Raw genomic sequence first — 13131 nt, 5'->3', positions numbered from 1 at the left:
ATAGCGGCTCCGCAGGAGACTGGGCACATCTAAAGAAAGCTTTAGGACTATCTGGTGTGCACTGGCTCCTCCCCCTATGACCCTCCTCCAAGCCTCAGTTAGGATACTGTGCCCGGACGAGCGTACACAATAAGGAAGGATTTTGAATCCCGGGTAAGACTCATACCAGCCACACCAATCACACCGTACAACTTGTGATCTGAACCCAGTTAACAGCATGATAACAGAGGAGCCTCTAGAAAAGATGGCTCACTACAGCAATAACCCGATTTTTTGGTAACAATAACTATGTACCAGTATTGCAGACAATCCGCACTTGGGATGGGCGCCCAGCATCCACTACGGACTACGAGAAATAGAATTATCGGTAAGTAAATTCTTATTTTCTCTAACGTCCTAAGTGGATGCTGGGGACTCCGTAAGGACCATGGGGATTATACCAAAGCTCCCAAACGGGCGGGAGAGTGCGGATGACTCTGCAGCACCAAATGAGAGAACTCCAGGTCCTCCTCAGCCAGGGTATCAATTTTGTAGAATTTTACAAACGTATTTGCTCCTGACCAAGTAGCTGCTCGGCAAAGTTGTAAAGCCGAGACCCCTCGGGCAGCCGCCCAAGATGAGCCCCCTTCCTTGTGGAGTGGGCATTTACAGATTTTTGGCTGTGGCAGGCCTGCCACAGAATGTGCAAGCTGAATTGTACTACAAATCCAACGAGCAATAGTCTGCTTAGAAGCAGGAGCACCCAGCTTGTTGGGTGCATACAGGATAAACAGCGAGTCAGTTTTTCTGACTCCAGCCGTCCTGGAAACATATATTTTCAGGGCCCTGACAACGTCTAGCAACTTGGAGTCCTCCAAGTCCCTAGTAGCCGCAGGCACCACAATAGGTTGGTTCAGGTGAAAACGCTGAAAACACCTTAGGGAGAAACTGAGGACGAGTCCTCAATTCCGCCCTGTCCGAATGGAAAATCAGATAAGGGCTTTTACAGGATAAAGCCGCCAATTCTGACACACGCCTGGCCCAGGCCAGGGCCAACAGCATGACCACTTTCCATGTGAGATATTTTAACTCCACAGATTTAAGTGGTTCAAACCAATGTGACTTTTGGAACCCCAAAAACTACATTGAGATCCCAAAGTGCCACTGGAGGCACAAAAGGAGGCTGTATATGCAGTACCCCTTTTACAAACGTCTGAACTTCAGGGACTGAAGCTAGTTCTTTTTGGAAGAAAATTGACAGGGCCGAAATTTGAACCTTAATGGACCCCAATTTCAGGCCCATAGACACTCCTGTTTGCAGGAAATGTAGGAATCGACCCAGTTCAATTTCCTCCGTCGGGCCTTACTGGCCTCGCACCACGCAACATATTTTCGCCAAATGCGGTGATAATGTTTTGCGGTTACATCCTTCCTGGCTTTGATCAGGATAGGGATGACTTCATCCGGAATGCCTTTTTTCCTTCAGGATCCGGCGTTCAAAACCGCCATGCCGTCAAACGCAGCCGCGGTAAGTCTTGGAACAGACAGGGTCCTTGCTGGAGCAGGTCCCTTCTTAGAGGTAGAGGCCACGGATCCTCCGTGAGCATCTCTTGAAGTTCCGGTTACCAAGTCCTTCTTGGCCAATCCGGAGCCACGAATATAGTGCTTACTCCTCTCCATCTTATCAATCTCAGTACCTTGGGTATGAGAGGCAGAGGAGGGAACACATACACTGACTGGTACACCCACGGTGTTACCAGAGCGTCTACAGCTATTGCCTGAGGGTCCCTTGACCTGGCGCAATACCTGTCGAGTTTTTCCCAACGGTTTATAATCATGTGGAAGACTTCTGGGTGAAGTCCCCACTCTCCCGGGTGGAGGTCGTGCTGAGGAAGTCTGCTTCCCAGTTGTCCACTCCCGGAATGAATACTGCTGACAGTGCTATCACATGATTTTCCGCCCAGCGAAGAATCCTTGCAGCTTCTGCCATTGCCCTCTTGCTTCTTGTGTCACCCTGTCTGTTTACGTGGGTGACTGCCGTGATGTTGTCCTACTGGATCAACACCGGCTGACCTTGAAGCAGAGGTCTTGCTAAGCTTAGAGCATTGTAAATGTCCCTTAGCTTCAGGATATTTATGTGAAGTGATGTCTCCAGGCTTGACCATAAGCCCTGGATATTCCTTCCCTGTGTGACTGCTCTCCAGCCTCGCAGGCTGGCATCCGTGGTCACCAGGACCCAGTCCTGAATGCCTAATCTGCGGCCCTCTGGAAGATGAGCACTCTGCAACCACCACAGGAGGGACACCCTTGTCCTTGGTGACAGGGTTATCCGCTGATGCATCTGAAGATGCGACCCGGACCATTTGTCCAGCAGGTCCCACTGGAAAGTTCTTGCGTGGAATCTGTCGAATGGGATTGCTTCGTAGGAAGCCACCCTTTTACCCAGAACCCTTGTGCACTGATGCACTGAGACTTGGCTCGGTTTTAGGAGGTTCCTGACTAGCTCGGATAACTCCCTGGCTTTCTCCTCCGGGAGAAACACCTTTTTCTGGACTGTGTCCAGGATCATCCCTAGGAACAGAAGACACGTCGTCGGAACCAGCTGCGATTTTGGAATAATAAGATTTTACTTACCGATAAATCTATTTCTCGTAGTCCGTAGTGGATGCTGGGACTCCGTAAGGACCATGGGGAATAGCGGCTCCGCAGGAGACAGGGCACAAAATAAAAGCTTGAGATATCAGGTGGTGTGCACTGGCTCCTCCCCCTATGACCCTCCTCCAAGCCAGTTAGGATACTGTGCCCGGACGAGCGTACATAATAAGGAAGGATATTGAATCCCGGGTAAGACTCATACCAGCCACACCAATCACACCGTACAACTCGTGATCTGAACCCAGTTAACAGTATGATAATTTTAAAGGAGCCTCTGAAAAGATGGCTCAACAATAATAACCCGAATTTTTTGTAACAATAACTATATACAAGTATTGCAGACAATCCGCACTTGGGATGGGCGCCCAGCATCCACTACGGACTACGAGAAATAGATTTATCGGTAAGTAAAATCTTATTTTCTCTAACGTCCTAAGTGGATGCTGGGACTCCGTAAGGACCATGGGGATTATACCAAAGCTCCCAAACGGGCGGGAGAGTGCGGATGACTCTGCAGCACCGAATGAGAGAACTCCAGGTCCTCCTCAGCCAGGGTATCAAATTTGTAGAATTTAGCAAACGTGTTTGCCCCTGACCAAGTAGCTGCTCGGCAAAGTTGTAAAGCCGAGACCCCTCGGGCAGCCGCCCAAGATGAGCCCACTTTCCTTGTGGAATGGGCTTTTACTGATTTTGGCTGTGGCAATCCTGCCACGGAATGTGCAAGCTGAATTGTACTACAAATCCAACGAGCAATCGTCTGCTTTGAAGCAGGAGCACCCAGCTTGTTGGGTGCATACAGGATAAACAGCGAGTCAGTTTTCCTGACTCCAGCCGTCCTGGAAACATATATTTTCAAGGCCCTGACAACGTCCAGCAACTTAGAGTCCTCTAAGTCCCTAGTAGCCGCAGGTACCACAATAGGTTGGTTCATGTGAAATGCAGAAACCACCTTAGGTAGAAATTGAGGACGAGTCCTCAATTCCGCCCTGTCAGAATGAAAATTTAGGTAAGGGCTTTTACATGATAAAGCCGCCAATTCTGACACACGCCTAGCTGAAGCCAAGGCCAACAGCATCGACACCTTCCACGTGAGATATTTTAAATCTACCGTAGACAATGGTTCAAACCAGTGTGATTTTAGAAATCTCAACACAACATTGAGATCCCAAGGTGCCACTGGAGGCACAAAAGGAGGCTGTATGTGCAGCACCCCTTTCACAATGTCTGAACTTCAGGTACTGAAGCCAGTTCTTTCTGGAAGAATATCGACAGGGCCGAAATTTGAACCTTAATGGACCCTAATTTTAGGCCCATAGACAGTCCTGTTTGCAGGAAATGCAAGAAACGACCCAGTTGAAATTCCTGTGTAGGGGCCTTCTTGGCCTCACACCACGCAACATATTTACGCCAAATGCGGTGATAATGTTTTGCGGTTACTTCCTTTCTGGCTTTTACCAGAGTAGGGATGACTTCTTCTGGAATGCCCTTGTCCTTCAGGATCCGGCGTTCAACCGCCATGCCGTCAAACGCAGCCGCGGTAAGTCTTGGAACAGACAAGGCCCCTGCAGTAGCAGGTCCTGTCTTAGAGGTAGAGGCCACGGTTCGTCCGTGAGCATCTCTTGAAGTTCCGGGTACCAAGACCTTCTTGGCCAATCCGGAACCACGAGTATAGTTCTTACTCCTCTCCTTCTTATGATTCTCAATACTTTCGGTATGAGGGGCAGAGGAGGGAATACATACACTGACTGGTACACCCACGGCGTTACCAGAGCGTCCACTGCTATTGCCTGAGGGTCCCTTGACCTGGCGCAATATCTGTCCAGTTTTTTGTTTAGACGTGACGCCATCATGTCCACCTTTGGTCTTTCCCAACGGTTTACAATTTGGTGGAAGACTTCTGGGTGAAGTCCCCACTCTCCCGGGTGAAGGTCGTGTCTGCTGAGGAAGTCTGCTTCCCAGTTGTCCACTCCCGGAATGAACACTGCTGACAGTGCTATCACATGATTTTCCGCCCAGCGAAGAATCCTTGCAGTTTCTGCCATTGCCCTCCTGCTTCTCGTGCCGCCCTGTCTGTTTATGTGGGCGACTGACGTGATGTTGTCCGACTGGATCAACACCGCCTGACCCTGAAGCAGAGGTTTTGCTTGAATTAAGGCATCGTAAATGGCCCTTAGTTCTAGAATGTTTATATGAAGAGATGTTTCCATGCTTGACCACAAGCCCTGGAAATTCCTTCCCTGTGTGACTGCTCCCCAGCCTCTCAGGCTGGCATCCGTGGTTACCAGGATCCAATCCTGAATGCCAAATCTGCGGCCCTCTAGTAGATGAGCCCTCTGAAGCCACCACAGGAGAGACACCCTTGTCCTTGGCGACAGGGTTATCCGTTGATGCATCTGAAGATGCGATCCGGACCATTTTCCCAGTAGATCCCACTGAAAAGTTCTTGCATGGAATCTTCCGAATGGAATCGCTTCGTAAGAAGCCACCATTTTTCCCAGGACCCTTGTGCACTGATGCACTGAGACCTGTCCTGGTTTTAGGAGGTTCCTGACTAGCTCGGATAACTCCCTGGCCTTCTCCTCCGGGAGAAACACCTTCTTCTGGACAGTGTCCAGAATCATTCCTAAGAACAGTAGACGTGTCGTTGGAATCAGCTGCGATTTCGGAATATTTAGAATCCATCCGTGCTGACTTAGCACTACCTGAGATAGTGCCACTCCGACTTCTAACTGTTCCTTGGTTCTTGCCCTTATCAGGAGATCGTCCAAGTAAGGGATAATTAAGATGCCTTTTCTTCGTAGAAGAATCATCATTTCGGCCATTACCTTGGTAAAGACCCGAGGCGCCGTGGACAATCCAAACGGCAGCGTCTGAAACTGATAATGACAGTTTTGTACTACAAACCTGAGGTACCCTTGGTGAGAAGGATATATTGGGACGTGGAGATACGCATCCTTGATGTCCAGCGACACCATATAGTCCCCCTCTTCCAGGTTCGCTATCACCGCTCTGAGTGACTCCATCTTGAATTTGAACCTTTTTATGTAAGTGTTCAAAGATTTTAGATTTAATATTGGTCTCACCGAGCCGTCCGGCTTCGGTACCACAAATAGTGTGGAATAATACCCCTTCCCCTGTTGTAAGAGGGGTACCTTGATTATCACCTGCTGGGAGTACAGCTTGTGAATGGCTTCCAGAACTGCCTCCCTGTCGGAGGGAGACTTTGGTTTTGTCTGAGTCTGCTTGTAAAGCCCCAGCGTCATGCTGAAGACTTGGCAGAAGCAGGGGAGGGCTTCTGCTCCTGGGAAGCGGCTGCATGGTGCTGCCTTTTTCCTCTTCCTCTGCCCTTGGGCAGAAAAGAGTGACCTTTTGCTCGCTTGTACTTATGGGAACGAAAGGACTGAGTTTGAAAAGACTGTGTCTTTTTCTGTTGATGTGAAGTAACCTGGGGTAAAAAGGTGGATTTTCCAGCCGTTGCCGTGGCCACCAGGTCTGTTAGACCAGCCCCAAATAACTCCTCCCCCTTATACGGCAATACTTCCATGTGCCGTTTGGAATCTGCGTCCCCTGACCACTGTCTGGTCCATAATGCTCTTCTGGCAGAGATGGACATTGCGCTTACTCTTGATGCCAGGGTACAAATATCCCTCTGCGCATCACGCATATATAGCAATGCATCCTTTAAATGTTCTATAGTTAACAGAATATTGTCCCTATCCAGGGTATCAATATTCTCAGTCAGGGAATCCGCCCATGCGACTCCAGCACTGCACATCCAGGCTGATGCGATTGCTGGTCGCAGTATAACACCAGTATGTGTGTATATACTTTTCAGGATATTTTCCAGCCTCCTATCAGCTGGTTCTTTGAGGGTGGCCGTATCAGGGGACGGTAACGCTACTTGTTTAGATAAACGTGTGAGCGCCTTATCTACCCTAGGGGGTGTTTCCCACCGTGCCCTAACCTCTGGCGGGAAAGGGTATAGTGCTAATAACTTATTAGAAATTAGCTGTTTTTTATCGGGGGAAACCCACGCTTTATCACACACCTCATTTATTTCCTCAGACTCAGGAAAAACTATTGGCAGTTTTTTCACACCCCACATAATACCCGCCTTTGAGGTATTTGTAGTGTCAGAAAGGTTCAATGCCTCTTTCATTGCCGTGATCATGTAACGTGTGGCCCTACTGGACATTACGTTTGTCTCGTCACCGTCGACACTAGATTCAGTATCTGTATCTGGATCCGTGTCGACCCACTGAGGTAGCGGCCGTTTTAGGGCCCCTGAGGGTGTCTGAGACGCCTGAACAGGCACTAATTGATTTGCCGGCTTTCTCATGTCGTCAACAGTTTTTTGTAAATTGCTGACATTATCACTTAATTGCTTAAACACAATCATCCAGTCAGGTGTAGACTCCCTAGGGGGTGACATCACTAACACAGGCAACTGCTCCGCCTCCACCTCATTTTCCTCCTCATACATGTCGACACACGCGTACCGACACACAGCACACACACCGGGAATGCTCTGATAGAGGACAGGACCCTACTTAGCCCTTTGGAGAGACAGAGGGAGAGTCTGCCAGCACACACCCAGCGCTATATATATACAGGGATAACCTTATATAAGTGTTAATCCCTTATAGCTGCTGTTAATCTAGTTATTTGCTGCCAAAATGCCCCCCTTCTCTTTTTTACCCTGAATCAGATGCAGTACTGCAGGGGAGAATCAGGGAGCCGTCCTTCCAGCGGAGCTGTGAGGGAATAATGGCGCCAGTGTGCTGAGGAGATAGGCCCCGCCCCTTCACGACGTCCTTAACTCCCGCTTTTTTGTGTAAAATGGCAGGGGAAAAAATACATCCATATAGCCCTGGGGCTATATGTGATGTATTCCTTTTGCCAGCTAAGGTATATGTGTGTTATATTGCGTCTCAGGGCGCTCCCCCCCAGCGCCCTGCACCCTCAGTGACCGGAGTGTGAAGTGTGCTGAGAGCAATGGCGCACAGCTGCGGTGCTGTGCGCTACCTTAGTCTTGAAGACAGGATGTCTTCTGCCGCCGCTTTCACCGGACCTTCGTCTCTTCTGGCTCTGTAAGGGGGACGGCGGCGCGGCTCCGGTGACCCATCCAGGCTGAACCTGTGATCGTCCCTCTGGAGCTAACGTCCAGTAGCCTAAGAAGCCCAATCCACTCTGCACTCAGGTGAGTTCGCTTCTTCTCCCCTTAGTCCCACGATGCAGTGAGCCTGTTGCCAGCAGGACTCACTGAAAATAAAAAAACCTAACTAAACTTTTATTCTAAGCAGCTCTAGAGAGCTACCTAGTTTGCACCCTTCTCGGCCGGGCACAAAAATCTAACTGGCTTGGAGGAGGGTCATAGGGGGAGGAGCCAGTGCACACCACCTGATATCTCAAGCTTTTATTTTGTGCCCTGTCTCCTGCGGAGCCGCTATTCCCCATGGTCCTTACGGAGTCCCAGCATCCACTTAGGACGTTAGAGAAATTGAAAATCCAATCGTGCTTCCGCAACACTACCTGAGATAGTGCTACACCGACCTCCAACTGTTCCCTGGATCTAACCCTTATCAGGGAATTGTCCAAGTAAGGGATAACTAAAATTCCCTTCCTTCGAAGGAATATCATCATTTCGGCCATTACCTTGGTAAAGACCCGGGGTGCCGTGGACCATCCATACGGCAGCGTCTGAACTGATAGTGACAGTTCTGTACCATAAACCTGAGGTACCCTTGGTGAGAAGGGTAAATTTTGACATGAAGGTAAGCATCCTTGATGTCCCGAGACATCATGTAGTCCCCTTCTTCCAGGTTCGCAATCACTGCTCTGAGTGACTCAATCTTGAATTTGAACCTCTGTATGTAAGTGTTCAAAGATTTTAGATTTAGAATCGGTCTCACCGAGCCGTCCGGCTTCGGTACCACAACAGTGTGGAATAATACCCCGTTCCCTGTTGCAGGAGGGGTATCTTGATTATCACCTGCTGGGAATACAGCTTGTGAATGGCTTCCAAAACTGTCTCCCTGTCAGAAGGAGACATCGGTAAAGCCGACTTTAGGAAACGGCGAGGGGGAGACGCCTCAAATTCTAATTTGTACCCCTGAGATATCACCTGAAGGATCCAGGGGTCTACTTGCGAGTGAGCCCACTGCGCGCTAAAATTCATTGAGACGGGCCCCCCACCGTGCCTGATTCTGCTTGTAAAGCCCCCGCGTATACTGAGGGCTTGGCAGAGGCGGGAGAGGGTTTCTGTTCCTGGGAACTGACTGATTTCTGCAGCCTTTTTCCTCTCCCTCTGTCACGGGGCAGAAATGAGGAACCTTTTGCCCGCTTGTCCACGAAAAGACTGCGCCTGATAATACGGCGTCTTCTCATGTTGAGAGGCGACCTGGGGTACAAACGTGGATTTCCAAGCTGTTGCCGTGGCCACCAGGTCTGAAAGACCGACCCCAAATAACTCCTCCCCTTAATAAAGCAATACTTCCAAATACCGTTTGGAATACGCATCACCTGACCACTGATGTGTCCATAACCCTCTACTGGTAGAAATGGACAACGCACTTAGACTTGATGCCAGTCGGCAAATATTCCGCTGTGCATCACGCATATATAGAAATGCATCTTTTAAATGCTCTATAGGCAAAAATATACTGTTCCTATCTAGGGTATCAATATTTTCAGTCAGGGAATCCGACCACGCCAACCCAGCACTGCACATCCAGGCTGAGGCGATTGCTGGTCGCAGTATAACACCAGTATGTGTGTAAATACCTTTTAGGATACCCTCCTGCTTTCTATCAGCAGGATCCTTAAGGGCGGCCATCTCAGGCGAGGGTAGAGCCCTTACAAGCGTGTGAGCGCTTTATCCACCCTAGGGGGTGTTTCCCAACGCACCCTAACCTCTGGCGGGAAAGGATATAATGCCAATAACATTTTAGAAATTATCAGTTGTTATCGGGGGAAACCCACGCATCATCACACACCTCATTTGATTTCTCAGATTCAGGAAAACTACAGGTAGTTTTTCCTCACCGAACATAATACCCCTTTTTGGTGGTACTCGTATTATCAGAAATGTGTAAAACATTTTTCATTGCCTCAATCATGTAACTTGTGGCCCTACTGGAAGTCACATTTGTCTCTTCACCGTCGACACTGGAGTCAGTATCCGTGTCGGCATCTATATCTGCCATCTGAGGTAACGGGCGCTTTAGAGCCCCTGACGGCCTATGAGACGTCTGGACAGGCACAAGCTGAGTAGCCGGCTGTCTCATGTCAACCACTGTCTTTTATACAGAGCTGACACTGTCACGTAATTTCTTCCACTCAGGAGTCGACCCCCTAGGGGGTGACATCACTATTACAGGCAATCTGCTCCGTCTCCACATTATTTTTCTCCTCATACATGTCGACACAAAAGTACCGACATACAGCACACACACAGGGAATGCTCTGATAGAGGACAGGACCCCACTAGCCCTTTGGGGAGACAGAGGGAGAGTTTGCCAGCACACACCAGAGCGCTATATATATACAGGGATAACCTTATATAAGTGTTTTTCCCCTTATAGCTGCTGTATAGTTAATACTGCGCCTAATTAGTGCCCCCCTCTCTTTTTTAACCCTTTCTGTAGTGTAGTGACTGCAGGGGAGAGCCAGGGAGCTTCTTATCGGCGGCCTTATCTCCTGTTTTTCTATGTATTCTGGCAGGGGTTAAATGCCTCCATATAGCCCAGGAGCTATATGTGATGCATTTTTTTTTTTTTGCCATATAAGGTGTTTTTATTGCGTCTCAGGGCGCTCCCCCCCAGCGCCCTGCACCCTCAGTGACCGAAGTGTGCTGAGAGCAATGGCGCACAGCTGCAGTGCTGTGCGCTACCTTGTTGAAGACAGGACGTCTTCTGCCTTCTGGCTCTGTAAGGGGGCCGGCGGCGCGGCTCTGGGACCCATCCAAGCTGGGCCTGTGTTCGTCCGTCTGGAGCTAATGTCCAGTAGCCTAAGAAGCCCAATCCACTCTGCACGCAGGTGAGTTCGCTTCTTCTCCCCTTAGTCCCTCGATGCAGTGAGCCTGTTGCCAGCAGGTCTCACTGAAAATAAAAAACCTAAACTAAAACTTTCACTAAGAAGCTCAGGAGAGCCCCTAGTGTGCACCCTTCTCGTTCGGGCACAGAGATCCAACTGAGGCTTGGAGGAGGGTCATAGGGGGAGGAGCCAGTGCACACCAGATAGTCCTAAAGCTTTCTTTAGATGTGCCCAGTCTCCTGCGGAGCCGCTATTCCATGGTCCTTACGGAGTCCCCAGCATCCACTTAGGACGTTAGAGAAAATAATTTTGACACCCCTTAACCATTGGGTTTTAACCAAATACCTACATTTCCCTAACAATGCCATAGGACTATACATGATCCGGAATTGCATGCAAGTATATTTTGCAGATGGATCTTGCAATATTAGTACTATGCATGTTCTATAGACGAGTGTACCCATCTATGGACTGTTCGGAGCTGTACGCATCTACAGTAAATCATAAGTCTACTTAAGCTTTGATGGAGTAACTGGCTATGCATTTGATGGCGTAACCACGACTAAGATCTAGTTTAGTAAGGGAGTGTCAAGGGTGTATACATAGAATTGTGGGTTACACTAAGTTTTGCATATGACAGATCCATCTGATTTTAGTCTGTATAAAAAGATAAAGCAATCAGAAGACGCAGTAGATGCAAGTTCTACATAGTAAGCAGATTCTAAAGGGATGAGTTTTAATTAATAAGAATCCTATAATGGATTTACGTACTTTTAGGGGTATATATGTATTAATAATCATAGCAGTGTCACGATTAGCAACAGACATTTTCATTTTTCACACAAATATCCCTGATATGTACTAAATCTAACTCGCAGGGACAATGGTTGCAAGAACTGCTGTCCCTGCGAGTTTCATCTTCGGGATATCAGAGGAGTCATTCACATTTTTGAAAGACTCGTCCTTAGCAGATTCCACAGGCGGGCAGAGGCTGCAGGAGAGAGATTGTAAGATCCCTGTCCTGTGAGAATACCTGCATAGGCATAAAGCGGTTTATACCATCTGAGAATCACGTAAACCATCGGGGCATAACTCCAAAGGTCAATGCTTTTTGGAGTTTGGTGGCCCATTTATCAATAAATATTTGCAGCTTATTCCCCGAAAACACCAATTTCTGGGAGGAAGACGTTAATATTTAGTAGTACCTAAATGTATCACAGCAGCTACAGCCCCCATAGGTTTCTATGGGGGATGCGATGCTGTGAGATTTACCAAGATCCAGAATGCAAAGCATTCAGGAGACTGGATACAACTGGCAACGGATGACATTAACCTGTTGTAGCCTATGGGCTACAGATCTCAAAAATCACCAGGAGAGGGTTCCCCGGACCCTCCCCGGCAATGGGCTCTGCACATGTGTGGTCAGCAGAGTGCTGGCATTGATGCGAGCACGTAACAGGGACGGATTCCTTTCGGAGCCCCTGTACCTGCATGCGCCACTTCATAAATCTGTCCGATGTATGCGCATCCTTCAATGCGATCTTGGGCACTAAACCCGCACCAAGAATGCATTACAAATGCAATGATTGATAAATGCCCCCCTTAGGGGGGCAATTATCAAGGATTGCATATTCAATGTGATCTGGACGGCATCTTACCACCTAGTGATCCTATTGGGTGGATTTATCACCCGGCACAGGCAGGGAAAGAGACTTCAAAAGAAGCCCGTCCCTGCAATGCGCTGAGTGCTGTGTCTGGGCCTCTGTGCTCACCGTCATGCACAGGGGCCAATTCAGCAGAGGGTTTCTGAGGAACACTGCCGGAACTACATACCGCAACCTGTTGCCTATAGGTTACAATGGGTTGGGGCTCTTTTGCCGGTGACTGGAATCCCCGCGGTCAGCATCCCGATGCCGGGATCCCGGCCACGGGGTGTGTGTGTGTGTGTGTGTGTGTGTGTGTTTAGGGGGGTGGGGGCGAGTTCAATGAGTGGGATTAGTCCATGTTAGTTGGCATGCCGACTGTCGGCATTTTCAGGGTGCAGGACGGAGGTGCCGGTCACATAACCTACATCCCGTTACAAAAGGCTTCCGCAATTAGAAGATTGTGGTAGCTACGGGGGACAATACTTAAGTTTATACATCATTTTATGGAAAAAAAAGCTTGATGTATAGGCCCCTAATCTTTATTAAAGTAAAACGCACTCACCATGTGTGCCCCATCAGTTTATGTTTAGTTTTACAGTGACGTGCGGTACTAATATATAAAAGGTTTTCCTACATTGTTAGTGAATTACACATATTAATAGTGACGTATAAGTACCCCATGTGTTCTCATTACACATCTCATCAAATGCTCCATTAAATTTGTGAGGGAAATTTGGTTTAACAAAACAAAACTCCATATAACGCCCTTGGTTGCTAAGGGAGAGATGTACCAAACTTTCCAAGAAAGAAGAAGTTG

At 48.6% G+C, this 13131-nt stretch overlaps 1 protein-coding gene across 4 annotated transcripts in view; it reads right to left on the bottom strand.

Annotated features, from left to right (window-relative positions):
- LRRIQ4 (leucine rich repeats and IQ motif containing 4) overlaps positions 1-13131 on the bottom strand; it is a 57312-nt gene that overhangs the window by 43633 nt on the left and 548 nt on the right. The window lies entirely within an intron of this gene.

This window comes from Pseudophryne corroboree, chromosome 4 (genome assembly GCF_028390025.1).
Source record: "Pseudophryne corroboree isolate aPseCor3 chromosome 4, aPseCor3.hap2, whole genome shotgun sequence".
Taxonomy (NCBI): Eukaryota; Metazoa; Chordata; class Amphibia; order Anura; family Myobatrachidae; genus Pseudophryne; species Pseudophryne corroboree.
This window is presented reverse-complemented; position numbering and strand designations above follow the sequence as displayed.